Below are 14,730 nucleotides of genomic sequence, written 5' to 3'. Positions count from 1 at the left end.
CTTCCGGCTGGAGCTGCCCAGGGCAGTCATTATGTGAGCTCCCGCCGCTGTCTGCTCTTCGAGGGCAGGCGCCTGCCCAGGGTTACCCTGGCTGCCGCCAGCTGATAGCGAGGGCACAGACTCGAAGGTCGACGAAGCATCTCCGCGCCAATGCGTGGCTTATGTGCCAGCTGCTCCTGCCAACTCGGATATTCACAGTGGCACAGGAATCCCCTGTACATGCAGCGTGGTGTGTGGGGGGAGGAGGGAGTCGCTGCCTCAGGCTGCAGACGTCACGGACAGGCCTGGCAGAACACTTCGACTATTTGCACTCACATGCTCGACACTCAGTCTCGTGCCACGAGCCCTCAAGCCCCCGTCACACTGGCACGGCTCGGGTGGCATCGAGAAGGTACGTTTTATGCCGGACTAGGCCCCTTTACTACAGCTATGTTCGGTTTTAGTGCGAATTACTAATCTTCGTGCCCTCCACGGTCTGATTTACTGTTTACCCGCCAACCAACCGCTGACTCATCGATGTGTGCCCTTATGTCACTGTATGACCCCTCTAGCCCTTGCTGCTCGGCTTCTCGGCGCTTACTTTCCTTCCTATGAGCACCACCGACCTCGGCACACGCACTCCTTTCTTCACTCACATCTAAGCTAAACAGTGAGCTACCACGAGCACCCACCCCTTGTCATTCACAGTTCTATTTAAAAAACGCGGATTCAGCAACGCCTTAAAAAGTGCCTTCTGAAACACCATGTTATTTGGGTCGCAAAGCTCTGCCTTCTTTCACAGTAATTGTATTCCAGGGTAAATATCTTCTTGCCTTCATTAGTATAGCGCTTTGAACAAAAGCGCTGTTAAGAAATACCCGCGCTATATAATACATTGACGAACACTGTCTTTAGATCGGTGAACCAAAGTGACGACCACTTCACTGCCCAAGCCACCTTCCTCGGGAATCGCCCCCCACCTCAAATTCATGCCTTCCCTGCCCGTCTTCCCTCTGGCAGGGCCACACGTCACTTCCTGTTCTTGCAGTTCAGCGTTTAGTTAAGGAGTTAGGCCTGGTTGCGGTTACAGTGCGCATTAAAGGCGCTATGGTGTAGCACGGCGAACCATGACTCAACCCTAGTACAATATATTACAATCTAGCAGCAGATTATACAATATAACACGTAACAAAGGAAATACCTAACATCATTTAGCACAGCAGTGTACTTTAGGGTTTCTGTTCCTTATTTGGTTAATAAACGCCTTTTCAAAATATGTATGTAGTGCAGAACATCATCTACTTAAATTACACAATTATATCCCCTCTAGCTGTGTTGCTTGCAGTATTATTTTTCTCAGTTTTAGAACCGTGTGCACTTGTAAGTTATCTCCATAAACTAAAACCGCACAAAAACAAAATGTTACGTAGTAGATAACATAGCATTGCGTCGCATAACGACACAGCTCACATAATACACACAACTTAATTTTACAACACACAACATAGAATGACACATACCGTGGTATGCCAATGCATGAAAACACATAAGACAATACGAACCTTATCATAACATTATGCACATAATAGACTAACACATGGGACACCGCACGTCGCAGTACCCAGCCTAACATATCATAACATGGCAATACAACATACCCGCATCACAAAAAAACACCATGAAATAACTTAACCACTCAAGGCAGCACTTAGCATAACAACATATGTAGGTATGTAAAATCATTTCTAATAAAAAAACACAAAACAGCACAACTCAAACGTGTCACAACACAGCAGCACACAATGAGCTGACACATAGCACACCAACACAGAATTATACACAGCCTAATATATTATTACATACGGACTACTGCATCATAACATATGGTCAAGTCACATAAAATAGCACTGCAGAGCGCAGCACAACCTCACAAAACATAAGAGCACATGGCATGATGTACAGTAACACTTTGTATAAAGTGCGCAGCACAGCTCAAACTTACAATAACACAGCAACACACGATATATCAACACATGACACAACAATACGTGACAACAAACAACCTAACATATCAAAGGTCACAAAGAAACAACACAGAGACTATTGTAGCATACCCACACAGAGCACACGCAGGGGTAGAAACACTTCATACCACAGCTAATTAACACATACCCTATCTTAAGAATCTTTCATAACCATTCATAACATACCACATCACTTCTCATTGCTTTGCATTACTCCACGTCACTCCACGTACCATCCCATACATTATTGCAATATTACATTAAATGACTCCCATGGATATAACGGCACACGAAAAGATATAAAACAAAATAACAGAAATCCTAAAGTAATGACATGTCACATCACCGCACACAGTACTTCAGAGATACACAAATCGCAGCTCATGCCTTCGTGCCAGAGGCTACAGGTGAGGTCTGCCGCTTCTGAGCTCTGTGTCCCTGAGTTCTCTACACCCCATACCGCATTAAATCACATCGCTTCCACTCACGCATTCAGCGTGTCACCCACGCGTCACGTGCCAGCCAGCAGCGAGGGTCACACCACCTGAGCGCGCAGAGCGCCGGCTGAGAATCGCAGGAGCCACCTCTCGGTACATCTGGCGGCAGACGTTTTCTCCTCGTGTGGGAGTCAGTCCTGCCAGGGCTTCTCGCGGGTTTGCGCCGTCCAGGCAGGCAGGGATGCTGACAGTAAACTTGGAAAACTCTTTAAGTCGCGGTTGGAACTTGGCTGCCCTGGTATCGCAGCTGGCAGGGAGATAGATGTCCCTAAACGCTCCCTCTTTCCCTAGAACTGTTCGCTTAGCACTTCTTGCTCTGGAGTAATCCGTTCAGCACCCCTGGAATGGAGGTAGCCTCCTGTTGTGGAGATGCCCGTTCAGGCGCTACTCCGCAGGAGCTGTCCGTTCAGTGCCCCATACAGAGATGTCCACTAAGTGACCACTTGTGGAAAGGCCCGTTCAGGCCGACCTCCATAAGAGCCGTCCGTTCAGCACCGCTCCTCTGACCCTGGAACTACTCACCACCCTCCCTCAGGAGCTGGCCCTTGAGATATCCGTGCTCTGGGGCTCTCTGTCCAGAAGGCACTGGTCTCCAGCTGTCACCACCTCGGGCTCTGGAGCTGTCCTTTCAGCACCACCTGCAGTGGGCAGAGCAGCACTCGATCCTTTGCTCGGCGTCCCTTGATATCAGCGGTCCGCGGAGAACCTGTCGGCCCTGTATCACTTTTGTGGCAGACCCTGCTCTGGAATCGTAAGCACAGCCACCCCTGCTTTTAAACTGCTCTCTCACGGCTTACATATTCAGAGCTCAGCGTCCCAGGCTCTGAAACTGGCCACTCAAAACCGCTAGCGCTGAACCTCTGCACTCGGGACCCTTGACCGCACCCCCGGCTCTAGACTTCACCAGACACTTCTCTGGAACTGTCCGCTTAGCACTTCTTGTTCTTGGACTGTCCACTTTGCACCGCTTGTTGTGGATCAGTTTGGTCAGCACTTTCTGTGCTGGAGTTGTCTGTTCAGTAGTCCCTGCTCTGGAGCTGTGCACTTAGCACCAGCCGCTATGGTGCTGTCTTTTTAGAACCCTGCTCTATAGCTATCTACTCCCAACCCCTACTCCCGAGCTGCCCGCCTGTTCTAGAGAGCTCAGCACTACATGCTCTGGGACTGTGTGCTTAGGGACATTCTCCACAACTTTCAGTTTCTCTTTCACTCCCTGTGACCCCTCCCCCCTGATCTGGAACTTTCTGTGCAGCAGACCCCGCTCTAGAGTTGTCGGCCCGGTACCCCTGTTTTGGATCCCAACACTTCCTTCATTGAAGCAATCTTCTCACCCTCCCTTCTTTGGGAGCTTTACACTTTCTGCTTTAGAACTGTCCGAACCCGAGCAACATCTTCTGGTCTAGAACAGTCGAGAACTGTACACTCAGCACGTCGGCTCTGCAGCTCTTCACCTCGTTTTTCAGTCCGTCCCTTTAACACTCCATGGTCAGGAACGGTCCATTCAACAACGCCTGCTCTCGAGCTCACCACTTCCTGCTCTGGGTCTGTTCCTGCGGGACCACCTGTTCTTGAATTGTCCTCTGAGCATCCTCTGCCCTGGATTCAACAGCACCTGTGGGTATTTCAAGACATCCTACTTTGTGCGGATCCCCCCTACTCTGAAGCCGTCTCTGCATCTAGTGCCCAGCACTGCCTGCTCTGGAACGGGTTGGATCTGTCTGTCCCAGCATCCCTCTCCTGATGCTGCCCTGCTTTGAGGGTTAAGTCACTGTTTCTGGAGCTGTCCGTTCAGCGCCACGGCCCTGGTGCTGCTCCCCCTTACGTTGGAGTTAACTCTCCCCTTTGGAGCTGTTCTTTCAGCACCCCTGCTCTATAGCTCTCCACGCACCCCGCACCTCCAGTTGTCCCGCCAGCTCTGCTGTGAGGATCTATCTTCAGCAGCCCCTGCTCCAAAACTCAGCAGCCTCTGCCCTAGAGGTCAGCAACCGCATATTCCTAGCTGTCCTCCTAGCAAACCTGTCTCCGAAGCTGACCATTCAGCTCCCCGTGTCTTTAAATGCTCCCCCAGAAACAACAGCCTTCAATTTGCTTGACCAGCGGCACCCCTTATTCGGGAGCTGTCCAGGGTCAGCGCCCCATTCTAGAGCTCAGCACTCTCAGTTCTGATGCTCCCCTGCTCTTGGTTTGTCCCCAGCAGTGGACACCTCCAGGCCTGGGGTAGCGGCGGGGGGACGTCCTCCCGGCTGCCGCCCTGCCCGGCACATCCTGGGGTACCAGCAATCCGCTGCGTCAGCCAAGCACTGGCTCCTAAAACTGCCGGCGCACTCCTTCCAATTACTGACGGCGCGATCTGATTGGACCAGGCGGAGGCAGCATCCCCAGCCCCCTCTCCCCCCGCCTTTAAATCCCAGCACCATCTCCCTCGAGCCGAGTCCCTCCCTCTTCCCATAGATTCCTTTCTCTCTTCGCACCCTTTTCATCCCCGTCTATCCCTCCTCTCCGTCGCTCTCTTCCCCCTATCTCTTTGTCCTTCTCCTCTCGACCCCAAGTCCACCCTGTCCATCTCGCTGTCTCTTTATCTGCCTCTTTCTCTTTATATCTCAGTGTCTGTCTACCTCCTGTGCCTCTCAGGTGTCTCATTCGTCGTCTCTCTTTGATGTAACTCCTCCCCTTTCTAACTATTCTCTCTCTTCCCTTCTCTCCCCCGAGCATCGCTTCAATTCATCTCTCTTTCACGTTTTTCTACCCTTCCCTTTCTTCTTTTACACTCCCCAGCCTTTTCCACTCTCTCTCCATCTCTACTTCTATGTCCTCGTCACTCTCCCTCCAGCTTCCTCTTCCCCTTTCTTTCTTTCTTTCTTTCTTTCTTTCTTTCTTTCTTTCTTTCTTTCTTTCTTTCTTTCTTTCTTTCTTTCTTTCTTTCTTTCTCTTCCTCCACTCTCCACTTCTGTGCCCCATTTGTCTCTCTTCACTCCCTCTCTTTCACTATCCCCTTGCTTTATCCTCTCCCTCGCCACCCTCTGCTCTGTGCACCGGTTCGCTCACTTTTCACCTCCGATTGTCAGTTTTCTCTGCGTTAGTGTTGTCTACCTGTCAGTGTTCTCTCTCTGTCAATTTCCTTGCTCTGTTAGTGTCCTCTCTATCTCTCACTGTTCTCTCTCTGTCAGTGTTCTCTCTGTTCTCGTATTGTCATTGTTCTCTGTCAGTGGTCTCTCGCTGTAACGGTTCTATCTCTGTCAGTGTCCTCGTTACGTAGTGTTCTCTCTGTCAGTGCTCTCTCGCTGTCAGTGTTTTTTGCTCTCTCAGTTGTCTCTCCCTCTCTGTCAGTGTTTTCGCTCTGACAGTGTTCTCCCTCTGTCAATGTCTAGCTCTGTCGGTTTCTCGCTCTGTCGGTGTTCTCTCTCTGTCAGTGTTCTCTCTCTGTCAATGTTTTTGACCTCTCAGTGGTCTCTATCAGTCTTGTCTCTCTGTCAGTGGTCCCACCCTGTCAGTGCACTCTCACTGTCAGTGTTCTCTCTCTGTCAGTGTTCTTACTCTGTGTTCTCTCTGTGTCAGTGTTCTCGCTCTCTCAGTGGTCTCACTCTGTCAGTATTCTCTAACTGTTAGTGTTCTCTCGTTGTCAGTTCTCTGGCTCAGTCTCTGTCAGTGTTCTCTTACTCTAAGTGTTCTTGCTCTCTCAATGTGCTCGCTATGTAAGTGTTCTCTCTGCCATTGTTCTCTCTCTGTCAGTGTTCTCACTCTGTGTTCTCTCTCTGTCAGTGTTCTCGCTCTCTCAGTGGTCTCACTCTCAGTATTCTTTATCTGTCAGTGTTCTCTCTGTCAGTGTTCTCTCTCTGTGTCAGTGTTCTCTCTCTCTCTCTGCCATTGTTCTCTCTCTGTCTGTGTTCTCTCTGTCAGTGTTCTCTCTCTGTCAGTGTTCTCTCTCTGTCAGTGTTCTCACTCTGTCAGTTTTCTCGCTCTGTTAGTGTTCTCTCTCTGTGTCAGTGTTCTCTCTGCCATTGTTTTCTCTCTGTCTGTGTTCTCTCTGTCAGTTTTTCTTTTTGTTATTGCTCTCTGTCTGTCAATGTTCTCTACCTGTCTGTATTCTCTCTCTGCCAGTGTCTTTGAGCTCTCAGTGCTCTCTTTATCAGCGTTGTCTCTCTGTCAGTGCTCTCTCTCTGTCAGTGTTCGCCCTCTGTCAGTGTTCTCACTTTGTTAGTGTTCTCGCTGTCAGTGTTCACACACTGTCAGTGTTATCCCTCTGTAAATGTTCTTGCTCTGTTAGTGTTCTCTCTCTGTGTCGGTGTTCTCTCTCTGTCAGTGTTCTCTCTCTCAGTGTACTCTCTCTGTCAGTGTTCTCTCTTTAAAAGCGTTCTCCCTGTCAGTGTTTTCTCGCTGTGTCTCTCTATCAGTGTTATGTCTTTGTTAGTGTTATGTCTCTGTCAGTGTTCTCTCTCTGTGTCAGTGTTCTCTCTCTGGCAGTGTTCTCTCGCCATAATTTTTCTCACTCACTCAGTGTTCTTGCTCTCTCAATGATTTCTCTCTCTCAGTGTTTTGTCTCTGGTCTCTGTCAGGGTTCTCACCATGTCAGTGTTCTCTCGCTATCAACGTTCTCTCTCTGTCATTGTTCCTGCCCTGTCAGTGTTCTCTCTCTGTCAGTGTTCTCACTCTGCCTGTTTTATCTCTCTGTCAGTGTCCTCGCCCTGTCAGTGTTCTCTCTCTGTCAGTATTCCTGCCCTGTCAGTGTTCTCTCTCTGTCACCGTTTCACTCTGCCTGTTTTATCTCTCTGTCAGTGTTCTCTCTCTTTCAGTGTTCTCACTCTGTCTCTGTTCTCTCTGTGTCAGTGTTCTCTCTGTCAACGTGTTCACTCTTTTATTGTCTTTCTCTCTCGGTGTTCTTAATCTGTCAGTGTTCTCACTCTGTCAGTGTTCTCACTCTGTCAGTGTTCTCTCGCTGTCAGTGTTCTCGCTCTCACAGTGGTCTTGCTCTGTCAGTATTCCCTCTCTGTTAGTGTTCTCTCATTGTCAGTACTCTTGCTCAGTCAGTGTTCTCCCTCTGTCAGTGATCTCTCTCTGTCAGCGTTCTCTCGCTGTGAGTGTTCTTGCTCTATCAGTGGTCTCTCCCTGTCAGTGATGTATGTATGTGAGTTTTCTCGATCTGACAGTGTTTTCTTTCTGTCAGTGTTCTACCCCTGTCAGTGTTCTCTTGCTGCCATTGTTCTCTCTCTGCTGTGTTCTCTCTCTCTCTCTGCCATTGTTCTCTCTCTGCTGTGTTCTCTCTCTGTCAGTGTTTTCTCTTTGTCATTGCTCTCTATCTGTCAGTGTTCTGTCTCTGTCGATGTTCTCTATCTCTCTGTATTCTCTCTCTGTCAGTGTTTTTGACCTCTCAGTGCTCTGTTTATCAGTGTTGTCTCTCTGTCAGTGTTCTCTCTCTGTCAGTTTTCTCACTCTGTTAGTGTTCTCTCGCTGTCAGTGTTCTCACTCTGTCAGTGTTCTCACTTTGTTAGTGTTCTCACTCTGTCACTGTTCTCTCGCTGTCAGTGTTCTCTCTCTGTCAATGTTCCCTTCTCTGTTAGTGTTCTCTCTGTGTCTCAGTGTTCTCTCTCTCTCTGTCAGTGTTCTCTCTCTTAGTGTACTCTCTCTGTTCTTGCTTTGTCAGTGTTTTCACTCTTTCAGTGTTCTCCTTCTCTAAGTGGTCTCTCTCTGTCAGTGTTCTCTCTCTATCAATGTTCTATCTCTGTCAGTAGTCTCACTATGTTAGTGTTCTTTCTCTGTCAGTGTTTTAGCTCTCTCAGTGGTCTTTGGCTGTCAGTGTTCTCGCTCTGTCAATGTTCTCTGTTAGTGCTCTTGCTCAGTCAGTGTTTTTGCTCTCTCAGTAGTTTCTCCCTCTGCCAGTGTTGTCTCTCTGTCAATTGTCTTGCTCTGTTAGTGTTCTCTCTCTTTCGGTGTTCTGTATCTGCCTGTATTTTCACTCTATCAGTGGGTTCTCTCTGTCAATGCCCTCTATCTGTCAGTGTTCTCTTTCTGTCAATGTTTTTGACCTCTCAGTGGTCTCTATCAGTATTGTCTCTCTGTCAGTGTTCTCACTCTGTCAGTGTTCTCTGGCTGTCACTGTTCTTGTTCTGTCAGTGTTTTCTCTCTGTGAGTGTTCTCACTATGTCAGGGTTCTCACTCTGTCAGTGTTCTCTCTTTTAGTGTTCTCCCTCTGTCAGTGTTCTCACTTTGTTCGTGTTCTCACTATGTCAGTGTTTTCGCCCTGTCAATCTTCCCCGTCGGTGTTCTCCCTCTGTCAGTGTTTTCACTTTATTAGTGTTCTCACTATGTCAGTGTTCTCGTTCTGGTAATGTTCTCTCTGTCAGTGTTCTCTTTGTCAGTGTTCTCTCTCTGTCACTATTCTCTGTCTCTGTCGGTGTTCTTGCTCTGTCAGTTTTCTCACTCTGTTAGTGTTCTCTCGCAGTCAGTGTTCTCATTGTTTAAGTTCTCCCTATGTCAGTGTTCTCTCTGTCAGTGTTCTCTGTCTGTCAGTGTTCTCTCTCTGGCAGTGTTTTCACTCTTTCATTGTTTTTGCTCTGTCTTTATTCTCTCTCTGTCAGTGTTCATTCCGTCAGTGTTTTCTCGCTGTGTCTCTCTATTAGTGTTATGTTTCTGTCAGTGTTATGTGTCTGTCAGTGTTCTCTCTGTCTCTCTCTGTCAGTGTTCTCTCACTGTCAATGTTCACTCTCTGGCATTGTTTTCATTCTTTCAGTGTTATCGCTCTGTCTTTGTTCTCAATCTGTCAATGTTCTCTCTATCATTGGTGTTCTTGCTATGTCAGTGCTCTTGCTCTCTCAGTGTTTTCTCTCTGTCAGTGTTCGCTTGCTGTCTGTGTTCTCACTCTCTCAGTGGTCTCTCTCTGTCTATGGTCTCTCTGTCAATGTTGGCACCCTGTCAGTGCTTTTGCTGTTTCAGTGTTCTCTGTCTGTCAGTGTTCTCTCTCCATAATTGTTCTTGCTCAATAATTGTTCTTGCTCTCTCTATGTTTTCTCTCTCTCAGTGTTCTCACTCTCTCAATGTTCCGTATCTGTCTGTGGTCTCTGTCAGGGTTTTCTTTCTGTCAGTGTTCTCACTCTGCCTGTGTTCTCTCTCTGTAAGTGTTCTCACTCTGTTTGTGTTCCCGCCCTGTCAGTGTTTTCTCGCTGTGTCACTCTATCAGTGTCATGTCTCTGTTAGTGTTATGTCTCTGGCAGTGTTCTCCCTCTGGCAGTGTTCTCTCATTATACCCAAAATGTTTTTAGAGATACAAAACTAGGGAGAATTATGTGGTCCAGTGCATCAGTCTCTGTGCATGAACCTATAACTGAAATAAGATGCACTGTTCCAAAAGGAAGGCCTCCATTACACCAACTAGGGTAGGGGGTATTTTCAGTCAGCACATGCATTAGTGGAACAGTAGCCCTCACTCACCATTGGGTGCCATGCTTCATCATCGGGCAATGCTCCTCTTTGAGTGTTCTCTCCCTCTCTCCGTGTTCTCTCTTTGTTGGGGTTCTCTCTGTCAGTGTTTCTCTCTTTTGCTGGCAGTGTTCTCTCTCTCTGTCAGTTTTCTTGCTCTGTGATAGTGTTTTCCCTCTGTCAATGTTTTTGCTCTGTTAGTGTTCTCTCTCTTTAAGACTCTAAGTGGTCTCTCTCTCTCTCTGTTAGTGTTCTCTTGCTCCAGTGTTCTCTCTGTCAGTGTTCTCTTTATGTTAATGTTGTCTCTCTGTCAGTGTTCTCTTGATGTAAGTGTTTTTGCTCTGTCATTGTTGCCTCTATGTCAGTGTTTCTGCTCTCTCTGTCAGTGTTGTCTCTCTGTCAGAGTTTTCTGTCTGTATTCTTTCTCTGTCAGTGTTTTCTCTCTGTCATTGTTCTCTGTTTGCAAGTGTTCTCTCCCTGTCAGGGTTCTCTCTCTCTCTCAGTGTTTTTGACCTCTCTGAGATCTCTCCTTATCAGTGCTGTCTTTTTTCAGTGTTCTCACTCTGTCAGTGTTCTCTCTGTCAGTGTTCTCTCTGTCAGTGTTTTCTCACTGTAAGTGTCTCTCTATCAGTGTTTTCCCTCTGTCAGTGTTCTCTCTCTGTCATTGTTCTCGCTCGCTTAGTGTTCTGTCTCTTTCTATGGTCTCTGTGAGTCTTCTCTCTCTGTGAGTCTTCTCGCCCTGTCAGTGTTCTCTCTCTGTCAGTGTTCTCCCTCTGTCAGTGTTCTCTCTCTCTCTCTGGTCCTTTCTATATACATTGTCACATCGGTTACCAAACTCTCCCCTCACATCTCTCGCGTCCTCGCGTTTCTTACTCACACACCACCCCCTCTTCCTTCCTCTTCAGAGCTTTCCCGACCATCCTTATTCCCCTCAAACCCCCCTACTGTACATATTTGCCCTTCAAAGCTCCTCATAGATTTCACCCCTTTCGCACCTCATCCCTCGTGCTCGAATCTTTCGCTTCAATTCCTCATCTTTATCCCTCCCTCACGGCTTTTCTTGCCTCCTCCCTCCTTTGAATCCCTTCACTTCTTTCTCAATCATCTCCCCTCCCCTCATAACTCTTCCTCCTTGTAGTCTCATATCGGTATCCTCCTCATTTCTCCACAAATATATTTTTCGATGACATCTTTCTCTCATAGATCTCCCTCACTTGCCTCACCCTGCCCTCAAACTCACAACCCTGTGTTTCTTTCTCCCATCCACCTCTTACTTCCTAAATCCGTCCCTCACTCCCTCCTTTCTTTTCTTCATCTCATTCCCTTAGCCCTCTCTTCCCCCGCCTTCTATCTCTCTCCCTTCTCCATCCCTTTCCCTCTCCTTGCCTCCCCCTCCCCACTCTATTCCCCATTTCACATCCTCGCCCTTATTGGCGTGAGAAGGCTCGTGGCCTTCTCGGAGGGGGGAGGAGGTACAACAAATACCTGCTAAGGTGGAGCAAAGACTTTCCAATCAGATGGTTCCCGTAAGGGTCAGCCATGTTCCACGAAAGAAGCCCGGAGGGGAGGGGCAGGGGTCAGGATCTTGAGGGAAAGTTCCAGAACCCACATCTCCATCTATGTGCTTGCACGACAGCCTTACCAAAGGGCATACTTCTGTAAATCCATAAACCTTACATGCTTGACTGAGCAACAGCTTAAAGAAAACATTTCAAATAATTTCTGCAAAGAAAAGAAATCAATGTTAGGCAGCATCCAGCACATCGGAAGTAATATCACTGCCGAAAAACATGGCTTAGTAATGCATAAAGTCTCAAATGCCAAAAACAGCGAAGTGCAGGGCTATGACGTCACCGATAGCATCATCGTATGTTTTAAAATGTCCCCCTGTTTTTGCTGGCGCTAGGAGAGCTCACCATTCAAGAACTCCCCAGAAATGTATTCAGAAGACAGTTTCCAACCGCCAGGCCTGGGCCTAGTAGCCTTGAAGGCAGCAGTGCCATTGACGTCGATTTACCTGGTGTCACCGAAGTGACATCACTCACCCTTTGACCCTACGTTGACATCACAGGTTCGGCCCTCGGGGCTCTGTTTAGTTCCCGTCCCTGCCACTGCTTTCATGGCCCCTTAGATCGGGGATAGCAGTGCAAGCTCGGCAGTACTTAATTTGAGCCGGTGGTTGCCCTGGGGGAGCACCAGCACTTATTTCTGGGGACTTGCGCTTATTTCTGCTCATCAGACGTTTCCCAAGCCAATCAGAAGGAAAAACAAACTAAACGGAAAGACTGAGGAAAGGAAATACAGAAAAACAGTCACCAAGGGAGAAAGCACAAACTTGTAAGAGTGAGATAACTGGACAGGGAGTACCTGGCAGCGAATTTAGAATGCCTGATGAGGTTGATTCAGGACTGCCCACCCTTGGTATTCAGCACTCTGCCATTTTATAGCACCGGTCTCTGGTGACTGAGCAGTGCTTTGTGCACTGACTCTTACTACTTTACAAACAAAGCACTGAAGTCATGTCTACTCGGAGGAGCCGTCCATAGGTATTTCAGATGCCTCCTATAGGCCTTAAGCTGAGGTTACCCCAAGTATCTATATGTCAGAACCCCTTTCAGAAGGCCAGGGGGCAAGCTGGAGCACCTGGGCCAAAAAATGGGGGTTCAGGCCTTTTACTCCTGATTGTCCCAGGGCCCAGTTGCTGTGGATCTTGAGCAAGTGGGCCAAGTATCCCTTCAGCACTTAACTCTCAGTAGTACCATGAATAGAGCAGTCTAATACTTCTCAGAGGGGGTGGTAGATACAGGGGGTAAACATATGCTCACACCTCATAATACGTTAAGCAGCAGCAATAATGATTGTTCTGTCAAAAATGTGCTTTTATGAAAAATAGAGTATTCATATGCGAATACAAAGTAAAATATGGCATACACAAACAATAATCACAGCATCCCGAGGTCAGGGCTCTAGTGTTCAATAGGCAGGTCTCTGTGTTCCACTTCCCTCTGCCTAGTGGTAAGGGTAATTCTCGATTCACTTTTGGTATCATTCAGGTTAGGACTCACAAGTAGTCTGAGTCTCAGAAGTCCCACTCCAACTCTTTTAAAAGTCAAAAGTGTTCCAGTGCCTGAAGCGCTATGTCAAAGAAGTTCCCCCAGGGCCTTGTCGACCTATGATCAGTCTTACCTGCTACTGCAGGATTTGCACGACTGGAGTCTCTGAGAGTCTTTCACTCATGGACATCACAGAGAGTGGCTGCTGTTGGTGTCACTTACAGAGCTGCAGGAGCAGCCACTGGGCATCCACAGCACTTCCTCCATTGAGAAGTTAAGTTCCTTTAATCCTTTCCACAATTGGGGGAGGTGTTGATTGCTCTGGGTCGATCCTCGGTCGGGGCTTGGGTCTGTACGTGTCACCACGGCAGCCTCTTCTCTCGATGATGCCTTGAACCAGGCAGCTTTCCTTGTCCTTTCCAGTGGCTGGCTTTGGCATACAGAGTCAATGACCCTACTCCACACACAGTCTACAGCCCAATTGGCGTAGCAGTATCTTCAATTCATGGGAGCTCCCTCTGGCATACAGGATGCCTACTTCACTCCGCACACTGACTACAGTCCGATTGACACAATGCTACTTTCACTTCAAGGATACCCCCGTCCCCTGGCATATGGAGTCACCAACTTCACACTGAGTGTGGGTTAAGGCCAGATTGGCACCTGTTAGAAAGGGGGTTTCTAGTTGGCAGTGGTTTACACCCTGTCCAAGTAGGGACCCTCACCCTAGTCAGGGTAAGGGAGTCACACAGCTAAGATAACCACTGCTCATCCCCTTGATAGCTTGGCGCGAGAAGTCAGGCTTATCTCAGAGGCAATGTGTAAAGTACTTGTATACACACACACACACACACACACACAGTAACACAGCAAAATTACTACAAAAGGACTCCACACCAGTTTAGAAGAATAGCCAATATTTATCTGAATGAAACAAGACCAAAACAACAAAAATCCAACATACACAAGTCAAGATATCACTTTAAAAAGTTTAAGCATGTTTAGTCCATAGAAATCAATGGATGCATTTGTTTTAGGGCAAAGTACCTTAGATGTGGCAAAAAGCAAAGACGAGAACAGGCTCAGGAGAGGTGAGGCGCCCGAAAAGTAAGCGATGCGTCGGTTCCTTACTACCAGGGAAGATGAGGCGTCAGTTGCTTACTGTTGCAAGGAGGTGTTGCGTCGGTTTCCGGACACACAGCCTTGGTTCCTTACTTCAGTGTGGTGTTGATGAAGAAATTGGTGCCCAGGGACGATGCGTCAAACATCCAGACACTCTTGTGTTCAACAAAAATCCATATACTCTGTGTTGGTCAACAGCGGCAAAGCAGGCGCTGTGTTGGATCCTTCCAGCAATGCATCGATTTACAGTGGTGCCAGGAGTTGATGCGTGGATTTTCTCCTTAAGATCACCAGAACTCACTTCCATGGGTCCAGGGAATGGAGTTGGCACCACTAGGCAAGTCAAGACTCCCAGCAAGAGAACCCAGGTGCTGGCAGGTGAAGTATTTGATGAACCTGAGACTTCTTAAAAGGAGGCAAGCTCAGTTCAAGCTTTGGAGATCCTTGGAAAGCAGAATGTAGAAAGCCAAGTCCAGTCCTTTCACTCCAAGGACAGAAGCAGCAAGCAGCAGGCCAGTACAACAAAGCAACAGGCAGAGTGGCAGTCCCTCCTACAGCATCCAGCTCTTCTTCCTGGAAGAATGTCCTCAGTCCAGAAGTGTTCTAAAGCTGTGGTCTCAGAGGACCAGTCCTCCAGAACGCATT

The 14,730-nt window shown here is 48.0% G+C and overlaps 1 protein-coding gene across 1 annotated transcript in view; it reads right to left on the bottom strand.

The window, feature by feature from the left end:
- Positions 1–4,802, bottom strand: part of ZDHHC22 (zinc finger DHHC-type palmitoyltransferase 22) — a 47,833-nt gene extending 43,031 nt beyond the window's left edge. Inside the window, exon 1 of the mRNA XM_069208425.1 lies at positions 2,548–4,802. The gene's annotated coding sequence lies outside the window, so the exon portion shown is untranslated. The remainder of the gene's footprint in view (positions 1–2,547) is intronic.
- Positions 4,803–14,730: the final 9,928 nt, after the last annotated feature.

The sequence above is a fragment of the Pleurodeles waltl genome, chromosome 9 (assembly GCF_031143425.1).
Source record: "Pleurodeles waltl isolate 20211129_DDA chromosome 9, aPleWal1.hap1.20221129, whole genome shotgun sequence".
Classification (NCBI taxonomy): Eukaryota; Metazoa; Chordata; class Amphibia; order Caudata; family Salamandridae; genus Pleurodeles; species Pleurodeles waltl.
The sequence above is the reverse complement of the archived record's forward strand: the minus strand, read 5'-3'. Positions and strand labels throughout refer to the sequence as shown.